Source organism: Chenopodium album, chromosome 16, assembly GCF_948465745.1.
Source record: "Chenopodium album chromosome 16, dcCheAlbu1.1, whole genome shotgun sequence".
NCBI lineage: Eukaryota > Viridiplantae > Streptophyta > Magnoliopsida > Caryophyllales > Amaranthaceae > Chenopodium > Chenopodium album.
This window is the reverse complement of record NC_137849.1, coordinates 17,898,680-17,906,751: the sequence shown is the minus strand read 5'-3', so window position 1 is coordinate 17,906,751 and position 8,072 is coordinate 17,898,680. Positions and strand designations below refer to the sequence as shown.

Genomic DNA, 8,072 nt, shown 5'->3' with positions numbered 1-8,072 from the left:
TCAAGAACTTCCCTACCCTCAAGGGATCGTCCTCTACCTTACCTTTTGGGATTTTAATGGACCTATCGGCTAATTGTAAGGTAATGTTGGTAGGTGAGAGTTCTCCTAGATCAAGTCTTTGATAGACCGAGTATGGCATAAGGCTAACACTAGCTACTAGGTCACACAAGGCATTATCAATTTGTGTCTTGTTAATAGCACAAGGGATAGAAAAATTCCCGGGGTCCTTTAACTTAGGCGGCATCTTGTTCATTATGATGACACTATAATTATCGGTCAAACTAACCGTTTCCGCGACATCACAAGTTCTCCTCCCACTCAAAATGTCCTTAAGGAATTTTTCATAATTCGACATTTAGTCAATGACATCGGTAAATGGGAGGGTAAGATGAAGTTGCCTTAGCATCTCTATGAATTTGCCAAATTATTCATCTAATTTGTGCCCATTAAACTTTTGGGGGGTATGGAAGCTTAGACTTGATAACTTCTCTCACTTTCTCTTTCATTTTCTCAACTTGTTCCTCATCAATTTTCTCAATCAAAGGACTCTCATCTCCCTCATTCTCAATTGGATCCTTGCTAGGGCTCTCCTTAGCATCACTCTTCTTAGACATTCCACTCTCAAGAATCTTACCACTCCTAGTTAGAATAGCATTCATAGGACTCTTAGGATCTAAGACTTGTGAAGTCAAAGAATAAAGATTTGCAAACTCTTTCAACACACTAGCCAATTGAGAAATTTGGTTCTCTAACCCCTTACTATGAGTCATCATGTCATTAAACTTCTCATTACTAAGGGATATATGCGTATTCAACACCTTGGTTTGGTTCTCAATGACATCCTCTAACCAACTCCTAGATGAAGATGGTTGAGCATTGTAGGGAATATTTCAAGCATCCCACACTTGAACCCCACTGTGATCATACACTTAAGCATGGTGGCGTCCAAAGGGAAGGAAGCTAGAGTAAAAGAGTCGCCAACAAGTTTTAGGAACTTGTAAACCGTTCACAGGGTGAAGGTTACACCCCTTAACGATCCAGGAGATCGTTAAATCCAATAAGTCTGGAACCATGACTGGAAGTTCGGGGATGAAGGTAAAAATCCAACCTAAAAGAGATTGAACTTGCCCTAAAAAGGCATCCACTTTATTCTTCTCGTATTCATGTGCGCTTTCTGACTAACATAAAATGAATAGATTAACCCTAAACCTGTTTAATCTATGTTGGTTGAATTTCATGCATAAATAAAACTATTATTGGCGATCACCTGAATTATAATCATTTTAGCCTTTACAAGATTATTAATTATCTTATTAAGCGTGATTACAAGTACAAATTCCCTTTAATCATGCATCAAAGGTGTGATCAAGCAATAACAATAATATATATCAAGCAACAATAATAACAATCATCATAATAATAATAATCTCAATCTCAAAGCATAATATTATTAGCAAGATCCTAGGCATGATACTAACAAGATTAATAACAAATCCTAGCAAGTCACTAAACAATAAAGATCAAAGCTTTATTCCAAGCATGATACTAACATGATATTAGGAAAGAAATAGGAAGCATCATAATAATATACATGATATTAGAAATTTTAGTTAACCCTAAACACGATACTAGGAAGCAATATAACATCCTAACATGATACTAGGATTCAACAAAATAATCTAAGCATGATTTCTATATCAATAAATCCATTAAAGTACTTACGTGGATGCCTCGTATCTCTTTCTAATAACAAAATACACACGTTAGTAACTTCAAGGAAAATAATAAATCAAACAATTAATTTAAATAATTGAAATAGGGATTTGGAACCAAACCCTCAGAAATTATCAACCTTTCACGTCTAGGGCAAAGGCAACTTCGAACTTGGCTAGGTCTGTCTAGATCTAATGTATGAGGAATTTTGTAAGAGGGAAGGTTTAGAAAAAGAATAGAGAGAGAGAAAGCTTCTAGCTTTTAGAGAGAGAAAGAGAGAGATTGATGATTGTGAATTGTGTATCCTTCAAAAAACGAGGAGATTCGACCCCTATTTATAAGAAAAAATAGCACGGGATCAAAGGAAATCATATTCGGAATAAAATACCTCCTGTCGCCAACGACAGGAGTCAGCGCCAGACGACGAGTCAGCGCCAGGCGACGAAAGTCAGCGCCAGGTAACGACTCTGTCGTCTCACGCTGGTTCAAAAGTACAATGCGCTTTTACACGCGGAATCACCTTTTAAACCGGTTACAGGTAATTCTGCGTCCAAACAGATTTAAAATCAGATTTAATATATTTTATTGAAAATAAAACATCTTTTTAAAAATATAATTATCAATCCTAATCTCATTAGAATTAAAGAGAACCTTCTAGATATTCCTAGAAGATCAAAATCAATCCTAATTATTTAAGGAATAATAACTAATAGGCCCTCCTCTAGATCATTGGGCCACATTTAAAATCATTAGGCCTAATTTAATTTTATCCATAACTTCCTCATAATTCATCGGAATTGGGCTTATAATATATCATTGGAAAGCTCTTTTCAAGCCTAATCCAACTACACTATTATTGGACCCTTATCATGGACCAAACCAAACTGGATTGGCTATTTTTATAGAGTAAGAAAAGAAATATTTTTGAAAACAAAAAGAGAAATATTTTAATAAATACATCCTCAACACTAGACTTTCCACACTTTCACTTCGTTCGATAACCAAATGACGTGAAAGCTATTCATTACTGGGTTTGGTTTTAGGGAGACACATTTGGGTGTCTACAGAACCCCCCACTTTGACTGAGTTTGGAGAAATGCAAGTTTCGAAAACAAAAGTCAAAGTAACGATAGGGACGGAGAATGATTCAGAATGTTCTGCGATCCTAAATCACTCTTGTAACGCCGATACCTGCAAACTAGCGTTAGTTAAATAGATAAAAGAGTTAAGAAACGCGTATCTTGCATCGTCGAGCACACGTCTCTAGAGTAACCGATTTTTTGTGACGATCTTCCTCAAGCTAGGGGATACCGCCTGAAGACTGCTACGCTTGCAGCTGCCTTCAATTTCCGCTGTGATAGGCTTCCGCAAGCTAGGGAAACCATCAAAGATAACTTCGCTTGAAGCCACCTCCTGTTTTCTGACAACCTTCCACATCCTAGGGAACGCCGTCGAAGATAACTCCGCTTGAAGCCATCTTCAGTTTTTTGACAACCTTCCACATCCTAGGGAACACCGTCAAAGATAACTCCGCTTGTCGATCCTTAAAGCTCGCTTGAACTTTGCTGTTGTGATATTTGCTGAAATTACCGCGGTGCCAGTACGTCGGCGTATTTTGTTGCTTATGAACCATTACGTCGGTGCTTGCGATGAGCCAATGTTTAGGCGCTTTAAGCTAAGTGAGACAATCATTCATTAGTTCGATCACTTACTACGATTGTAATCGAGTCGATTACTTAATCATGTCAAATTGCTTATAGGGGCTAACTAGCATACCAAGGAACCCGAAATTTCTACATAAGGTCCGCATAGTCATTTATGAGGGCCACATATCCTGTCGCCCACCAGCGCACGCTGGAACACACTGTCGCCAGGCGACGAAGGTCAGCGCCTGGCGACGAACTCGTCGTCTGGCGATGATGTCGGGTTTTCGAAATAAAACCCCTTTCTTCTTCATTTGCCGTGACTGCTGCTGCTATTGTTCATTTACGTTCGAGACTTCAAATTGGGCGTTCTTGCTCGTTTGTCCTTTGGAAGTGATAACTTCCCATGCCTTGAAACTCTGTCGAAAACACTATCCTTCAAGATTTTATTGAGTCCAAGTTAATTTCCGTAGAGATCTTGCATCTTGGGAAGTTCACGATTATGACAAATTACTATTCCAAACGAGGTGCTTGATCAAAATTTGGGAGTGCTCATTTAATTAAGTTGATCGTCGATCTAACTGCGATCAGGCCGACTCTAGTTGATTTGCTAAGCCATTTGCATCCTTTTGCTTCAAATCTTTTGTAAAGGTTGCTCGTACCTGTATTTATATTTTAGACTATAGGACTTTGCTCATCTTTTTTATTTTTAGGGTTGACATAAGGTTTGGTGTTGCTTGATGCATTGCATAATACACATATGACTTGTCATGACTCGACTCAAAGCGCTTGACTTATATGACTTAACATGACTCAAGGTGTAAACTTGACTTGTGTGTGTAGACTTAACTCAATGTGATAACACGACATGACTCAATGTGCACATGACTCGTGTGTGCATTGTGTTGTGATGTGTTTGACTCAAAATGCAAAAAAGCAAAAATTTTCCGTCATTTTTGTGGAGGGTACCGACTTTCTCCCGAAAAAGAAAGACAAAAAAAGAAGAAGTAAAGTTTTTGAAGGTGCATGTTGAATGAGATTAGGCAAATGTATGCATTGATGTTGTTTCTCATGGTGCCAGGATTATAACATCCTAGGCTATCTTGATTGTTGACTCGATGATAAAAGTATTTGGTTAACTTAGGCACGGAGGGTAAGCACTTCATACTTGGTGATGCAATAAAAATTATGATAATGAGTGATCTTGATATGACAAGGCATGCTTCTACGTTGTGTTAAGATTTCATGATAAAAGGGTTCCTAAAGGAAGGATTATTTGTCTATGTATCTGTGATGTGTGTGAAAGTGACACTAAAGCTAGGCTGCAAAGGCTAAGTGTATGGAAAAATATTATTTCAAGAAAAGTCAAATGATGGTGACTCTTAGGCTAGGTAAGCTAATAATGTAAGGATCAAGCCCCCAAGTCTAACTGTAAATGGATAAGGATGAGCGTAGGAGATCCCTTGATATGATCATGCATGAATGTATATATGAATGAATGCATTTTTATTACGGCCGCACCTCATTGTGAGATTTCCCTACGTATCTGTTAGGAATCAGGCCGAACGTAGCTCTAGCCGAACCTCGCACAAGTGTGTGTATACCTCAAAGAGGTCTTTTACGGGTTGTAACGTGGTTAGGCTAAAGGTTAAAGAAGAAAGGGATAAAAGCTCAGGACCCTAGATAAGTCCCCAAGGTGTGCAACCTTGCTTTTGAATCTTTGTATTATTATGCTTGAGGTTTCTCAGTTTTGAGCTCTTTCTTTTGTTTATATTTTGCTCTCTCTTTTTTTGCTTTTGCATTTTTTTTTGATAAGTGTGGGCAATCCCGATCATGCGGTCTATCACGCACTTGACATTCATGTTTCTCAGGCACGGTACCGAATACTCGATAAGAGACGCAATCCGAGACGTGTTCAAATCAAAGATATATTCATATCAAAGACATTGGAACACTTGCCCTTTTGCACACTTTTATTGCTATTTTATTCTTTTGAACTTTTGAGTTCTATGTAAAATCACTCAAGCCTTCGAAATTGCTTAAGTTGCACACCATCCCATCCCAAGGTTAGGTAGATGTGGGTCGAAGAAAGAAAGGTTGATGAGCGTCATGTATGGCGCTCTTAGGCTAGGTTTTCTTTATAGTTTTATTCTCATTTTCAGTCCTTTTTGCCGTGTTTTTACATAATAATGCTTGCTTTGCGTGTTTGTGAGTAAGTTTAGAGAAATGCATGCTTTTAATGGTTTTCTTGTCATTTTGTTCATTTCTTGACTATTTCTTTCGATTCTTTGTTTCCTTGATTTGTTTTGTAGGTATGTTGAGTTTCTCGAGGTATGATCACCAAGGAGAAAGCTCGAGCGCATTCAAGAAATTTGATGGAGCAAGGTTCGGGATTCCGAAAGCGCAATTCAAGCTAGCTCCGCAAGCTCGAGGGCCTTGGAAGTTATGCTTTGGCTTGAGGCATTTTAATGCTTGGAAAATAAAGGAGTTGCCCTTCTCACGAGAATCGCCTCGAGTGCACCAATGATAAGGATGCTCGGGAGCGCGGAGATTGATCGAGCAAGCAAAGAAGGCAAGGCCACGAGCTCCTAGCAGGGGTGCGCGCGCACCAGGCGCCCCGCCCCCTTCGCTCGTTTCTTCTATTTATACCCTTAATCTTTTCCTTTTTGGGAGGACGACTCAATTTGTACTTGACATATATTTTTCCAAATTTAGTAAAGAGAGAAAGTAGAGAGAGAAGCTTAAGATACTTGATTGTACTTGAATTTGATCTTGGATTTCATTTTGCTCTTGGATTTCTTCTTCTCATCAATGAAAGTTTGTGAGATTTCTTTCCTTTGAATTTACTTCTATTGCAACTTCCTTTAATTTTGAATGTTTGATTTGAATTTCTTTCTTTGCTTTAGAATTTGTTGAGAGATTGAATTCCTCCTTGATTAAACTTGAAATGAATATGATTTTGATTGAATTTGTTTTGTTTTTCAATTTCACCATGATTAGTGAGTAGAGTAGTTGCTAGGGAGAAGGGGAAGCATGCTAGATTGATGATTTTTGCTAGTTGATGATCCTTGATTGATTGAATTGTTGAAATTAAATTGGTTGACATGGTTGTGCATGTGATTAATTAGACTAGGAGTGATCGACCTATAAGATTAATCTAGATTGCATTGCAAATTTCAATGACATGAACCCTTGATTTGAAAATTGCTTTAATTGATTGATTTTGATTGTGATTTTCCTAGTTAGCAATTCATAGTGAACCCTAGCTTGGCTTATAGGAGATAGCTCTTGAATTCCTTTGATTGCAACTATTGTTTGTCCTTTGCAACGTTTGGATTGATTGAGTGATCCTTCAATTAGCATAATCATTGAGCTTGCATGTGGAACCAATATCCCTAGTTTTTAGTATATTGAATTTCTCGATTAACCTAGTTTTCTCGATACCTTAGTTACCAACCGCATCTTCCCTCAATCTTCGAAGTAGCTTGTCCTAGGCTATAGCTTGCACCTACTCATTCCTTTGGGTTTGACCCTTAACTTATCATATACTCATATTAGGTTGGTCGAGTGTTTATAAATTTTCTTTGGCTCTAGGAAAGGGTAGAAAACGACCTACTTTTCCCCACGTCAAAAATGGTGCCATTGCCGGGGAATGATATTGATGCTTTGTTATAGTTGTTGAGTTTATTTCACTTTTAATTGAAAATACAAAAAGATTTTCTTTTAGGCTACATTTGTAACCGTGCTACTAACCATTTCTTTTGAGATTTTATGCATAGAGCACGTGGTTGTTCACTAGTGCCATTTTATCCGGAAATTCAGAGAACTATTGCAAGGTTAAGAGGTGCTAGACGATCTTTGAGCCCTAGCATTTCTAGTGAAGAAGAACCACAACAAGAGGAACAAGCAAGAACGGGAGAAAATCCAAGGGTGGCGTTGAAAGAATTAGGGATTCCTGGTGCTTATAGATTTGAGAGTGAGATTCCTCCAACTGCAACACCGACAAATGACTTTGAAATAAGACCGGTAATGATCACTTTGATAGAAAGGCGACAATTTAGTGCGGCCAAGCATGAAAGCCCGCTAAATCATCTCAAGGAGTTTGAAAAGTATTGTAATACTATCAAGGTGAATGGAATTTCCCAAGAATTCATCCGCCTCAAGCTTTTTCCCTTTTCGCTCATAGGGTGTGCCTTGGAATGGCTAGACAAGGAAGTCAAGACGAATTCTCTAAGGACATGGGATGAAGTGACCAAGGAGTTTCTATCCTGTTTTTATCCACAAAAGAAAACGACGGAGGCTAGAGCTTTGATTCAAGTTTTCAAGCAAAAACCTAGTGAGACTCTCTATGAAGCATGGGAGAGATACAAAGAGTATCAAAGAGAATGTCCTCACCACAGAATTCCTACTTACCAAATTATTCAAATCTTCTATGGAGGCCTTAGTCCTCAAGGAAAATCATGTTTAGATGGAGAAGCCGGAGGTCCTATCATGAACAAAATGGAAGAGGAAGTGGTGGACATAATTGAAGACGTAGTGAGGTACTATAGAGATTGGCAAGATGGAGAAAGAGAGTCAACTAGCAAGAGTAGCTCTTCGGTGTACTCGGTTAATCATCTAAATGCAATCAACAATCTATCCTCACAAATGACAAACTTGGGGAAGGAGATGTCCGCTATTAAGGCAAAGTTCGAAAGTGCTACCTTCCAAGTTTCA

General features: G+C 38.4%; 1 non-coding gene across 1 annotated transcript; it reads right to left on the bottom strand.

The window, feature by feature from the left end:
* Positions 1-7,653: 7,653 nt before the first annotated feature.
* LOC145586986 (small nucleolar RNA R71) lies at positions 7,654-7,759 on the bottom strand. The gene has a single exon (XR_014101055.1). It is a non-coding gene; the product is annotated as a small nucleolar RNA R71 (small nucleolar RNA).
* Between the last annotated feature and the right edge of the window lie 313 nt (positions 7,760-8,072).